The sequence below is a fragment of the Passer montanus genome, unplaced genomic scaffold, assembly GCF_014805655.1.
Source record: "Passer montanus isolate IOZ18808 unplaced genomic scaffold, ASM1480565v1 scaffold13, whole genome shotgun sequence".
NCBI classification, from domain to species: domain Eukaryota; kingdom Metazoa; phylum Chordata; class Aves; order Passeriformes; family Passeridae; genus Passer; species Passer montanus.
This window is the reverse complement of record NW_024359832.1, coordinates 6,062,461-6,077,167: the sequence shown is the minus strand read 5'-3', so window position 1 is coordinate 6,077,167 and position 14,707 is coordinate 6,062,461. Positions and strand designations below refer to the sequence as shown.

The window sequence follows — 14,707 nt, the reverse complement described above, 5'->3', positions numbered from 1 at the left end:
CAAGCACAAGGATTGCTGTAACTAGCAGCTTTTGTGGAACAAATGGTGAGGTAAACTGACACTAAGCAGGATACCTGTGAGATATTTATATATTGCAGAATTTTGAATTCATTGAGTTGTGGTATCAGAAAATGTTGTAAAACATTAATGTCTCAATAGGACATGTATTGTACGTATCTGTACTTGAGAATAAGGCCTCTATGAAGCTATTTTGGGAAAGAAATAAAATAGATTTTTATATTGTTTTAATTTTACATTAATTGAAGGTTGGTCAGTGTGAGGAAAACAGGTCTGTAAATCACTTGTGATTGGCAAGCAATTAACTTCTGGTAAATGAATTGCATGGGCAATGGAGTACAGTCTGTCTTGACAGGTAAAAGCATTTTTTTCATTAGAGTAACATTAATAAATGATTGGAACTTGCTTAAGATTCAGGCTCATACTTAATATTAGATCTACTTAGAAATTCCATCCTGCAACAAGGTCCAATATTTTAAAATTTAAAATTTCTGAATCAAAGCAAACAAAACATCTTGAAATTTACAGTAGAATGAAAGTTCTAGTTTTTATTTAGAATCACTGAAGAGTTTTAATGAATTTTTTTCCATAATTAAGTAAGGTGAAATGGACTGATAACTTGATATCACAACACCCATAAAATACAAAAATACATCAACTAAATTTTACTTATAGTATTACATAGGTGAAAGAAAATAATAACAGATAGGGGTGTTTTTCTCCTAATATGAACAAGGTGGTTTGTAGTTATTACATGCTATCTTGATGAAGGTAAACAGGTAGGAGCATAAGATTATTTTAACCACCTAATACATATAATGAGATATTGTTCTAACTAAATGAAACTTCTTTTCCTTTCTGCCTCTACCCTAAGTTTTCCTTAGTGAAGACAAAGTCCAACATGAAGTTTGGATCATTCAGTTGCTATCACTTATGCTAGGGATTTGGCTCTTAGTAAGATATCCCAGGAGAAGCTCAGCTGCCCAAGAACATAAATGCTGAAGTGTCACTGCAAATTCTTGAATTATGTTAGTTCTGTCTTAATATAGAATATTTTAGCCCAGTTCAAAATCAGTGACATTTCTTCTGCAACTGTGCCTGTCCTCTTAAAAACTGCCTGAAGGCAGATACCTTGCAGACTGGAAACCTGGAGATTTTCTGTCGTGGGGCAGTTTTGTTCTTACAACTCTGGCTTTATAAATGAACGTAGGCCATTAATGATACTGTTCTGTGGAAGTGTCCTCTATCTTAATCAGCAGACAATAACTGTTTTGTAAAAAACTTTCATGTCCTGGTCAAATTCCACTTTAGATAACAGCACCCTGCTGACAAAGTTCCTACAGTTTCAGATGGATAGAAACTGCCTATTAACCTACTCTGTGTTATTCCATGGCATAGTTAAGCAGCTCTTGCATTTTGTTTGATGTAGATGTATTAAGTGAGTCCCCCATGGTTTTGTTGTTTTGGTTTTTTTAACAAAACATTTTGGGAATGGTAGAAGTTGCAGAAGCGTCAATGATTATTCATTTTTTTCCTGTTAAGTCTAATTCCTGCAGTGATATACATGAAATCAGTTTTGTTTTGTTTTTTTTTAAATAACACAGAAATGCAATTTTACTGCTGATCTTGTTCTTAAGCCACTTAAATATGCAGACCTCCAAGATACCTGATATTAAATTTACCATAGGATAGGATCAATGCAGTTTTTAAAAATAAAGTGGTATTCAACAGATAAAAACATGACAGTTACAATCAAAGTCAGCTTATTACTTTTTATCCTGTGCCAAGGTGGCATATTAAGGATTGTTTGTTCTCCATTTCTGCAGTTTAAACAGATTAGGGTGGATTTTTGGTATCTATTGAATTTGACATATCAGATTGATAAAAACAGCAGACCAGAGAACATCCAATACAGGAATCGGATTCACCACAAATCAAATCTGTAGTGTGAGCTTATTCCAAATTCAGAGGGTCCTTGTAGCAGTGAGGATTCTGTCAGCTATGTAAGCATGACCTCATTCTCTATGCCTGCAGAGAAGATACAATTAAGTATAATCCTTCAGTTCTTGGATAATAGCATTTATTGTCATTATCTCTCTGTACCTCCTTTCCTAAAATCCAAGCATCTTTATAGTTCATATATTCTGGAGCTGTTTAGCAGGTATAATGAGCAAATTTTATTTCTGTTATGCAATATATCTGGAATACCTCATTAAAGGTAAGGTACTTTAAATGCAGACTAGTAATATGCTGCTTTAGCATGCGTTTAAACACAAATTTGAAATTTTGCAATTATTAACCTTCAGTGGTAATGTTATAAACTCATTTGATAATTTACTGATGGATAGGTGAACCAAAGTACTGATTTGTTAAGTGACTTCTTTAGTATTCATTAGTGGTAATGCTGGAATAGGTGTCACCTGTTTACTTAAAAATTCAATTCTATTGATATCAGCAGAATTTTTGCTATTGTCTTCAGTGGGGCAAAAGTGCCTTAATTATCTAGATTACTGCTGCTTCTAAATACTGTTTTCTGCTGTTTAAAATAATGCTGAAGTAGAAGCCTGTATAGAGGGAATTGAGGCATTATTTTAATACAGATATAATAAATCTGCATTATTTGGAATTAAAAAATGAATGTGTGAAATAACTAACATTACTGCAGTGATACCTACCTGTTCCTTCAGTTAACTAAGCAATTGATCACTATATGGAACAGAAGATCAATATCCTGCAATTATAGAAGCCAGATATGGAGTTTCTTAATGGAGATAAAACACCAACACTCACTATGCATTTCATTTAAATCTAGAGATGGGTGGAAGAGAAGAGAAAGGTATCTGAGGTACTCTGCACACATTTCTTTTTATAAAACTTCTCCCACCCTTTTTTTTTCCCCTTAAGGAATTAAATTTCTACTTTGGAAATCGCATTCCAGAGGGGAAGAGTTATCTTTTGTGGGAACACAAAATCTAAGATCATGGACAAAGTAATATTAACAGGAGACAGAGACATTCCAAGAAGCCAAGTTAAACATCTTAAATCAGCATTAAGGTAAATAGATTAAAAAAAATAGGGAAGGACAGCTAACACTCTTTAGTTTCTGCAACGGTAAATGAAACCTAAAGCTGGCAATGGAATGTGGAAGGCTCCTTAGGAAGAGGATTACAGCATTGTGGGACTGGATCAACTTTTATGAAAATGGTTTCTGCAGGAACTAGATGAGGACTCTTTTCATCTCTCCTTTCTGAAGGAAGGAAAAACCTATGATAGTTCAGGGCTTTGATATATTAATGGTCCAAAGTAAAGTTCTGAAAAATGATAAAAACTGTACCTTAAGCTCCTGGAAAGATAACTTATTTAAAATTTACCGCAGCAGGCATTAACTTTTAATGCACACTTATTCCTCAGGCCTTTTCCTACAGTATTTTTTTACTGTATATTTAACATGTTACTCTGTAAGTAATAACAAGTCTTTAAAACTGGCAAAGTTAAACATGTCTTTCTTGCCACACCAGTACGCTCTTCAAGCCAAAAGTTTAGCTGCAAATTGTTCTTGCAAATCAAAACCTTTTTTTTTTAACTATAAAGACATTTTGAATGTAGAAGAAAGGAAATCCCAATTTGCTGAGTAGATGTAGGCTGTATATAATCAGAAACATTATAAGGGACTGACATTTCCTTGTTCTATGGCTCCATTCTGGTAATATTACTACTTTAATGTGATTTATAACAAAAGCAAAAACATACTAAAGTATTTTTACTTTAAGAAGGCAGCACTAAAGAAACTAAAATGGAAATCTGTTGCTAAAGTATTCAGTGAAGACCAGACTGAACACTTTAGCCAAACAGCACAGATTACATGCTGTATGTTCAAGCCACTCCAAGTAAAAACAAGCCAAGTGTAGACATAAGGAGAGGCAAAGGAATGGGAGAAAAAAAAAAAAAAACCAACCCAAACCAGCACATATATAACAGGTGATTATGGTATTGTTTGAAAAAGTTGTGTGAAAATTTGAAGGACACAAATACTTGAAAGAGCTTCTATTATGTGATTATAATTTTCTAATCAAAAATCCTACCTATTGAAATCAAGTCTCTCCTATTTACAGTGTTAACTGTGACAGTGAGAAATCTGCCAGTGCCCAAATTAGTCTGGTATTTTCATGGTGTCAAATGCTGTAATATGTACAACTGGCACAGAACAACATAGTTTCATGCATCAAGTGCCAGCAGCTACACCCCTCTAGCAGTGCAGTTTAATGGAGGCTATCAGACTAGAGCATACTGAAAACCTCTCTCTTCCTCTTTTTTTGGCAACCTTAAAAATACAAAGACACAGTCATTACATTGGAATTTACATGACCTATTTTTCCAAATGTATGATTAACACATTACCAGCATCACACCCTTGAAGAAAAACGATTTTGTTTTCTGATACTTGTCCAGACACTGAACACATGAAGCAAGGAAACAGTTCCTGGGACATGCATGAAACTGTCACTTGACATGACACGCACACACAAATTCCAATCAAGGCAAATTTTCCTCCAGATTTTTTGACGTGTACAATGGCAGTGTATTGAATAATTATTTATTTTGCTTTTGTGAGTCATGGCAAGAGACAGCCTTTTTGAAGTTTACGAGCACATCCTCTGGATGACTATGTATAGGCTAATATGTATTGTATTAGACATGTAAATGTTTGTCCTTGTTTATTTAAATATTGCACACTATGTATCTACAAGATAAGTACTGAAATGGCAAAGTCACAGGCAAACTAGCAATGCCTAAACCAATTTATTTCCCAAAACATTAAATGTTTTGAATATGAATTTCAAATTTACCTTACTTTTATTGAGAAATAACTACACTGAGAAAACCTACATAAAAAACCTAATTTGCCTCTTTATTGTTGTGCTACCAAATAGCCAGCACTCTGGGATTGTGATCCCTACCATCTCTAGACAAATTACCCCAAGCAGCCTTCTGCAGTTTTCACAGGACAACTGTGTTGAGCTACCCATGCATACATAGTTCACCCTAAAACCAAATATTATCTTTTGCCCTTGCTTATTCCTTATTTGCATTAAAATTAAAAGTTACATCTACAATGGAAACAATTGGGTCCTGGTAGCAGAAGGAGGCTCTCCAGCAGGCCATTAAGGAACCAGAAGTGGGAGTACCTGTGGCTGAGACACAAAGCTGGCTGTGACTTCTTGGTCTTTCTTGTGAAGCATCTAAGATCAAGTGCTAAATAAGCAGACTTTTAGTAGTCTTCTGAAGGCCACGTCTTCCATGTTTCTCTCTTTGAAGGGAAATGAAGGACAAATGAGTCTCAGTGATGCCACTTCCTTTGAATGGGATGAATCACACCATGAGGGATCTGCAGCTTGGCAGACAACCATACTCCCCTCACGGAGAACCAGGCAGAAGCATGTAAGCATGTTTTGTCTCAAACATTCTGACTGTTGTGACAGGAAAGTTGTGACTGTAAAAGAGGGTCCTGAGGAGGTGGGGCAGTGCTGTATGAAGCCAGCTTTCTTTGCTGCCTTGAGACTCACGCTCAGTGTGCCTGCATCAAGACAGGGGTGAGTCCCCCACTACAAGGCTCCTCACTACAAGGGTCACCACAGACCTGTAGTCTCTAAAGGGCTTAGTATTGCATGCATGAACAAAAGAGTGCAAAAATGTGTTTTATGTAACACATGTGCACCAGATAAACTGTACAAGAAAGTGGATTGGTCTGTCTCTTCCTTCTCTCTTACCCCCAATCCAGACCACTAGGGAACCTGAAATGTTGTTAGGATTGGGAGCATATTAAATTGTGAGTTTGTTAGCCAACACTTCTGAAACCTAAAGGTTGTTGCGTGAGTTGGGAGCTTGTTGAAGTTTGCTGTAAAAGTTAAGGGCTTGTTAGTCAACATTTTTGAGACTAAATATCAGGCTATTTGCTGGAGTTAAAATGATGATACACTATGACATAAAAGTTCCCTGACACATGGATTGGTGTGTTTGTTCAGTGTGATGAGAAGTTATAAAGAACATTGAGCACCCTACCAAGCGGGTCACGACACCCCGTTCTCTCCTTCCACACGTGTCCTGCTTCTGTTCCCCAGGAAGATCACAGTGGGTTACCTCCAGCAGATGTCCTCCTGAGGCATTGTGCCCTGATGGGAGGTGGCAGATGGCAGGGAGCTATCTCAGACAATGGGGCACAGGAATCCATCTCCTGAGAACTGGATGTACAAGCTCGAAGTAGTGGAGGCCCTACCTATAACCTTGCTGGGATGGGCAGGGAGACAGAGCCGTCGAGGATGCCTACAGCCATGTAATGAAGTCCTGTTCTCAGACTTCAGTAATGGGTAAACTTCACAGGTAATTTTCCAACTATATTTTAAAGCCCAGTCAAATTTCTCAAATCAACAAACGTCTATGAAAACTACAGAAAAGTTCTCCCAGTAAAATCTTCTTATCTTGAGTGTTGTTTGGCTTTTTGTTTGTTTGTTTTGTTTTAAAAATAATTTTATTTTAGGAAACCCTTTTGCACCTTGCGTATGAACACGTGTTGATAAATTCAAAACTCTTGTTCACTTAGTTCCTTTCACGGTGACTTCACAACAGTTCTAATTTAGGGCTACTTATCATCATTTCAGTCCATCAAGAGCACATCTCTCTTCTTTAATTTCTCCATAATCTTCCATTGTCCATCTCCATCAAGTGTCCATTGCTTATTGTAGATAATGAAGCCTCCTCCTCCTAATCGGCTGTTTCTCTATTCTGTTGCAGCTGGTAACTTCCACAGCAATCACTGATACCAGACACTCCTCAGATTCCTTAAAACTCCTTCTCCCCCGTTTACATGCCATTTCCTCTTCGGTATGAGCCTGCAGACCCACGGCGTCATTCCAGACTGTGCGACCTATCCTCAACATTAAAAACTGCTTAGTACAACTGGGCGGCAGCAGCAGCAGCAACTAAACACTCACGCTTTTTGTTACAAGTGTGAAACCTGTCACTACACGGCTGAGCGATGTCACGGCGATCCCCGCCGTTCCTGAACGCACCCCCGTGGTACCGTACCCAGCAGCCCTGCCGCTCCTCCCGCGCAGGTTTCCAGGCCGGAGCGGCCCTCAGCCCTCAGCGGGCCGGGCAGGGGAAGGGGCGGGGGCGGTGCGGCGCCTCCTCCCGGGCTGCGCTTCCGCGGGCGGCCGGGGAGCGGCGCTGTGTCCCCGCGGCGCACGCCCCGCCCGAGCCTCCCCTTCCCGCGGCCGCAGCCCCGCGCCCGCCGCCGGCGGCAGCGAGCGAGCCGAGCTGAGCTGAGCCGAGCCGAGCGAGGTAACGGCCGGCGGGGTCTGGCGGCGGGACCGGGGAGGAGCCTCGCCCTCCCCCCGCTCCCGATAGGGCGCGGAGTTGTTCGCCGCGGTCCCCCGGGGGCGGGAAGCGGGCGGCCCCCGCGACGCGTCCCGTATGGCGGCGGGCCCGGGGGACCCGTCCCCGGCGTCACTGCAGAGGAGTTGCCTGCGGCCCTTCCGCCGCCGGGCCGGGGCCGCCGCTCGGGCCTGCTCTCGCCGGGGCCTTCGTGTGGCCTCGGCGCTCCCCGGCGCCGTGGTGAGCGCCGCGGTGCCGGCGGCCTGCCCCCCTCTGCCCGTCACGGAATTGCCCGGCCTTCTGCGGTAGTCGCAGTGCTGCCCTGCGTGCAGCTGTGGCCGCTGAAGGAAGCGTCAGGGCCGGGAAAGGCTTCGGCCGCCAGCCCCGCAGCAGGCAGTGCGGAGTGTGGTGAACTTCGTCTCGCGAAGATAAACTCACCCCGTTCAAAATGAAATCAAAAGATTCTAAGTACTCTGAGGGCTTGCTGGTTCTTAGCAGTCGAGAACCGCTGTTTATCGTGAGGTTGTTTGTGACCTTTGTAGCATAGTATCCCTCCGTGCTTTGGACAGGATTTGCAGTTTTGCTGATCAAGTACCATAAGGTCACTGGAGAAGCCTGGCTTCAAAAGCGAGGGAAAAAAATACATATTTACCAATACTTTTCTCAACTCGTGTACTGAAAGACTGAGGACAGTGTGACTGTTAAGAGACACTTACATGCTGTTTTATACAGTGCATTGACAAAGTTTAGTCTGCATCTTAGTCTTGCAGGAGAATCTTACAGTGAAAAGTTGAGAGTAACTCCTTTAGAACTGCAAAGAACTCCAAAAGTAGGGAAAGTTTTGGATAACCCGTCTCTAGTTGTGATTTGAGAGCCAAAGGCTGAAATACAAATGGAGAAAATTACAGAAAGGCAGAAAAATTTACGTATGGTATAAGTTTGTAAGGTTGAATGTTTCAACCCTCATTCTTCCCGGCACAGTCACCCTGGCTGGGACTGGGCTTGCTTGTGTCACATGCTTGCAGCACGTGTGCCGTTTGGGTTCCTGTTGACTGTGTGAAGAGCTGGTGAGGAAAATTTAACAGCATCAAAGCACACGTTAAAATCCTGTATTTTATTTTTCACTAAATACAGGCTTTTTCTTACTGTCTCTTGGTTTTTGTTTTGTTTGAGCTATGGAGTTGCTCTTTATTTCTTGTTGCCTTGTTTACACTTTTTTTTTAAATTCTCTTCCTCTGTTGTAGTAATGCATTTCATCTGGGGAAGCCACTGATACAGGGGGAATATAAAAATGTTACATATGGGACTGGGGGATTTTAGGTCTGAGGTGTTGTGCTCTTGTCTTTCACTCCTGCCTGTGTACTAATTTGTAATCTAAGTGGCTGACACCGTTGAATTACTATTTCAGGAATGTTTATAGAACTAAATTTACATGCAGAAGAACTCCATTAAAAAAATTATCCTTGAATTTTAATCCTTGTGCTCTTGTCTTTCACTCCTGCCTGTGTACTAATTTGTAATCTATGCTAAGTGGCTGACACCATTGAATTACTATTTCAGGAATGTTTATAGAACTAAATTTACATGCAGAAGAACTCAATTAAAAAAAATTATCCTTGAATTTTAAGAGGTTGCTGTCTTAGTTTTTTTCACAGAGGCTCTGCTACTATAAAAAATGCCAGTAGGGCATTAATTAGCTGTCAGTTATACTGCCTGTCAGAACTGAGTAAGGCTGAGTTTTGCATAGTCTCTGGAAGCATGATGTGGGCAAGTTGCAGCTCCAGGACTTCAGGAGTTCTCTTTCCTCTTTCCAAATACCTCTTTGTGACTTGTAGTGGGGAGTTGGAATAAAATCTTAAGCAGTAGTACTGATGGCAGGTGTGGAATTGCAGAAGCACCAACGTTACCACAAGATTCATCTTTGTTTCAGCCTGCAGCATGGCTTTGGAGGCTGGGCATAAGTCACAGTAACACAGCTGGGCTGTGTGGAGTCTGCACTGGGGACAGCCCAGGTAGCCCAAGAGCTCAGCATATCCTGCAAGGTCTCCCCTCAAAGCCAAATTTGCCATGGGAAATCCTTCTTTCAGCGTGCTTTAGAGGGCTGTGAGCTGTATGGGAGAAGGACCTAGAAGGCAAGTTCTAAAATAATCAAATATCTCTAAACACCCCTAGAATTGGTAGGTATTTTGCAGATACTCTTACTATTTTCTGAAAAAAAGAACTCCACAAACTCAAAACAAACAAAAAAAAAAACCACCCAAGCAACAACCTTGTCCACCTAAACAAGGAGAATAACTGGTTGTTCATTTATTTTTTTGTCATGCTGCATACCTGCACTCTTCATAATACTAAGGTCACTTGCATTTTTTTTGGCCAAAATCGAAGCTTTGTCCTTCAGTGCACAGCAAAAGGAAGTTCCTTTCAAGCAGACCTGGTGGTGGAGAACACACTCACTGGTGGCTTTCCTCCTCCCACATCACTGCTTTAATCGTATACATCCAGCAGATTTGACTGTCCCTTTCTGGGAGCTCCATGGAAAGGCTCTAGCAAGAGCAGCTTTGTGTTTTGGTAGGAAACTGCACAATGTGGAGTTTCACAGCTTCTGTCACCTGTGAAACACTAGGTGACTTCCACTGCAGGTTGACTTCTCATGGCATGGCATGTGCAGCAGTTTTTGAATCCTTCCTAAGAAACACGGCTCTGTTCTTCCTGCAGGCTGTGTTTGCTTCATAAGTGTCTATCTCATCTGAGTTTGTGCTGGCTTTGTACTCTTTAACATTGTGTGTAGTTGGATGAAGCTTTTGTTTTGTTCTCAAAGGGATACTTATTTTTTGCAGCAGCTTCCAAAGAATCTGTCTGACCTGGAACAGACTTAAAAATCACAAAAGTGGAAAAAAATCCTAGCAGAACAGATTGCATAAAGCAGGTGTATGCAGGTTAGTTAGGAATTAGACCTATTTGTCAGTGTATTGCACTTTGACAGAAATTGATATGACAAAGGAGGACCTTTGTTAAAACTGTTGAACAAGACCTTGGAACAGCCAGTGGGAATGACACAGAGTGGAAGAAGAGTAGAAAAGATCCTTGAAGTGTTTCCAGAAGCACTGTCTTTAGCTGGGTATAGATTTTCACATTCAGTAACAAAGTGGCTTATTCTCTTGCTGACTGCTGGCAGAAATGGAGGACAGCAAACTATCCAAACTATCCCAAACTATCTCTTTTGCTACTCCTACACTTAGTGAGAAAAATCTGCTGGAAGGCATTTCCTGGTTTTTTCTTTCCTTTTTTACCTTCAGGTTTTTAGAGAGGTGACTCTAACATTGTCCAAAAAAGAAAAGCTTCTTATTTTATAAATACTAGAAAGTAAAATGGATTCCCGTCAGTTTGATTTCATCAGCTGCTTTTCCTCTTGTGCTTGTATATAAATACGTAATAGTTTTTCTCCACTCAGGAAACGTCAAAGTGCAAATGAACAAATGTGAAAATTACCTTTGTTGAAAGGTTGTTCTGTAAAATAATTGAATGGCTTTTCAGCTTTTCCTGATATGGTTTTTCTGAAGCCACTTTGTTGAGCCTTCAGAAAATAACTTTCTATGTCTGCAACATGTCCTTTGTTTTGTAAATTTGGATTCGCATCAAGTTCGTGCTTAAGTGAAGTGCTTTGTGTGTTTTGATAGCAGTTTTTAATTCTTTGTAGCAGTGGAATGAAGTTAGATGTAAAATGTGAGATGGGTATCTCCATTTCTTGTGAAGAGTATTTAGGCCATCAACTTGTCATCGTTGTTTCAAATTCTTTACCTAATTTAGGTGTACATGTTCAGTTTGGTTTTGGTGGTTTTTTGTGTGTTTGGGGTTTTTTTGTTTTTGTTTTGTTTTTTGGGTTTTTGTTTTGTTTTTGTTTTTTTTTTGTTGATGTTTATTCTTTATTATATTTTGCGTGGTGGTTCTGTTGCTGTTTGGGGGTTTTTTTAAAGTTTGTTTGGAAGCACAAGACTTGTGAGGAGCTCCAGGCTAATATGTAAACTGGAATTGTCAGACTTTGAGTAGACCTAACATCTCTGGTATGTACACAATGGATTAGGAGTTGGCAGTCGCTTTGATGAACGATGTGAGGTTCTTTAGCATTAGTAGGACTTTACAAATAAGCTGTGTAAGTAACATAATCTTATTTTGATGTGCCAGATTTTATTTGCCTAATTTCCCACATGATGGAATCAATCTAGTCTTCACCAGCATGGATATGTAAGCCTTTTCAAGATGGTTAAGAGCTGTGGCGAAGAACCAAGTGGAATGACAAGTGAGGAAACTTACATTTATTTCTAGCTAATTCTTCTGCTATGTTATTTCATTACCTGATGTAAGTCAGATTTTTTAGATAAGAAGTCACGTAAAAACTGAAATCAGGTAGATGTTGTTATCCTTAGGAAAACTTACAGTTGAGTTCAGCTTGAAATGTTGGGTACTTATTTAAGATATTAGCTGTACTTAATCTACTCAAACCTATTAAGTGTATTGCTCAGTGTTAAAACTCCTTGAAGTGAGCAAAATAGAAATTTTAATTTGTATTCTGATTATTCCTTTGTCAGGAGGAAGCAGCCACTTCTGCTGACATCTGATTTGTATATTAGAAAGTATGGTTTCCTGACAGAAGAGTGCATTATAGTTTTTAACAGCAGATCTTTATTAAATGTGCCGTCAGTGGTGGTTTTGGAAAGATGAGAAAGAACCCACTGTGGGGCAACTCTGTGAAGCTAAAGATGTAAGTTCTGTGCCATTGCTATTATATGTATTACAAATACAATTTTTTTTTCTCGTTCCAGCTTGTAAGTATATGTGTGCATGTGTTTATTTGTTTGGTTTTTTTTTAAAAGCCAGAAAGTTCACATGGACATAACATGATTAATTAATTAAGAAATAGTTCAAAAACCCCCAAAGTAAACCAGACTAAAAAGCTGTCACCACCACCACCACCCAACCAAAACCAAGCCAACCTCTTTTATGTGTGTGGAGGTGACTATCTTAAAGTATTCAGAGAAATTTAAAAATATATACAAATTGGGCAGCTTCGCTCATATTGTTTGGCTCTTGTGTTGTGTCAAGGCTAGAGGCTTCCTCTGTCCTTAAAAAATGAAGAGAAGTAATACTGATAAATTATTTGCCATTTGAACTTGGTCACAGTTAAACCAAAAGTGTCTCATGCTGCTTAATGCTTTTAGTAAACATTCAGTAGTGGTTAGAACACTTCTCTGATCTGTTTGCTTAAAAAATAAGGCTTTGTAATGACCTCGAAAAACTTTATTTACTGCTGATGGTTTCCTAATACAACCTCTTTGATTCAAAGAGTTTTGTGAATACTTTTGGTATCAATTATAACTCAGTTAGAAAGTGGTTTAGTATTTTTCTTCCTCTATTCTATGTGTTCTGCCTGCTCTCGAATACTACCTGTTTGCTTCTTTTCCTATACTTGAGACGTTATGTGTAATAGGAATTGCAGTCAGAGCATGTTTTTCAGCAGCATGTTCTTACAGGATTGATCATTATAAGAGAGCTGGATTCAAACACTGACAACACTTGAAGTGTTCTGCTTAAAGTCTGTTGCTGCACAGTAATGTCAAGGTGCATGAATAGCTTTCTCCCTTGCAGGATCTTTCCTTTTTCAGTGAACCTCTTTGAGGAACAATCACATTTTTTATCACTGGCAACATTGTTTAAGTTAGGACAACCTTTTCTGCTGGCTACAGCATGAATCAATTAGACACAGAAGTTTGAAAAACAAGACCTGCTGTAACTTTTTTTGTGATTGTTGAATACTTCTTAATGACAGTGAAGAATGGTATAAGGATGGCTAATCAGAGAGGTGAACCAAAAAAAAGTGTGATAAAAAAACCAGCTGCAGTTGTCCCAGCTCAGTCTGGCCAATTAGTATTTTCCACTATGGTTTCTCCTTTATTTTTTGGAGGTCTGCTTCTTCCTTTTCCTGTGTATTGTTTTCCTTGTCATGCATTTCAGATTTCCTTGACCTTGTTATTGTTTCAGACATCCGTCTGGTTTGTCTGTCTAAAGTCCATACACACATAAGAGAAACTCCTGGGATCCTAGAGTTGTCTGTTTTGCTTTTGTAAATTTTTATGACATGAGAACATAACAGTCAACATTCTACTAAATGTTCAATCTCTTGGTTGTTGGAAGAGATTGATAGAGGATAATGGAGAAGTGCTGTTTGAATCTGGTACTAAGCTGGCATTGTCATTTGTGTGCCAATGATCCAGGGAGGGAAGGACTAAGTGAAAATGGAAGTTCTGCCATTGATTTATCTGCACATATTGGTCATCACTGGCAAAATACCTGTTTTATATAAAACCAGGTATTTTATGGCCTTCTCAGTAATTGTTATTGGTAAATAGTGAGTCTCTGCTGTAATTTCAGATTTCTGAGCCTTACTAAGGTTTGCTTCTGAATAATTATTTGTAAAAAACATAAATTAGTTTATTATGATCATCACAAGAACTACACAGAGCTTTGATACTGATACAAAGAAAAAAGGAAGACTATGCTGTACTCCATGCTTGTATTTCAATTAATAAATGCTTTCCTTTTCTATACAAGATTAATGCAGTAATTGCATTTATTATAGATGCTGTAATGTTGTAACAAGATGTGTTCAAAGGCTTCACAACAAAAGTGTGAGGGGTGGACAGAAGCCTCTTCTTGCTTTATGGTTTATACAGTTGTAAAGTGTTTTTAACAGTTGAAAAAAACTCCACACAGGCTGAGGCACTTCTGGATGTCACTTGGTTCAACCCAGCAATCAAGTCAAGCAGGAGTGAGGCATGCCTGAAGCGTGCTGCCCAAGCCCTGACACAGCCTGGTTCAAGCAGGGCTGTTTGGCCAGGTTTTGAGAATATGTGGGGCTGCAGATTCCACAACCTCTCTGCCAGTGTTTGAACACTGAAGAACTCCTGTTTATTCTTAAAATATCATGGGTGGGGGGAAGTCAAGAAAGACTTTTGAAGGATTTGGAAACATGCTTCCAGTAAAACATCTTCCAGTACTTTCATAAGAGTAGTTTCTGAATGTTAACTGAATGTAGATGTTCCATAATGTTAACTGATTCTCAGTAGCAGAGGAATATTTGTGAACTGGCCACCTGGCATTGCAAACTTTACTTCTCTAGATTTCTCTTCTAAGCTACATTTTATTTGTTCTCTCTTCCAGATGCAGATTCAGTGTCTAGTAAACTGGAAAATAAGGCTGCTCTAGCATTTGAAAAGAAATAAGGCAGACATTCAGAAAATGCTTTCCTGTATGCTTATGTATA

At 39.5% G+C, this 14,707-nt stretch overlaps 1 protein-coding gene across 4 annotated transcripts in view; it reads left to right on the top strand.

Annotated features, from left to right (window-relative positions):
* Positions 1 to 7,300: 7,300 nt before the first annotated feature.
* N4BP2 (NEDD4 binding protein 2) overlaps positions 7,301 to 14,707 on the top strand; it is a 32,769-nt gene continuing 25,362 nt past the window's right edge. For 2 of the 4 annotated variants that reach the window (XM_039698787.1, XM_039698784.1), the window contains exons 1-3: positions 7,301 to 7,356; positions 11,572 to 11,686; positions 11,976 to 12,148. The gene's annotated coding sequence lies outside the window, so the exon portion shown is untranslated. Of the gene's footprint in view, positions 7,357 to 11,571; positions 11,687 to 11,975; positions 12,149 to 14,604; positions 14,693 to 14,707 lie in introns of all 4 variants that reach the window. The other 2 variants (XM_039698785.1, XM_039698786.1) reach the window with 2 other exon arrangements.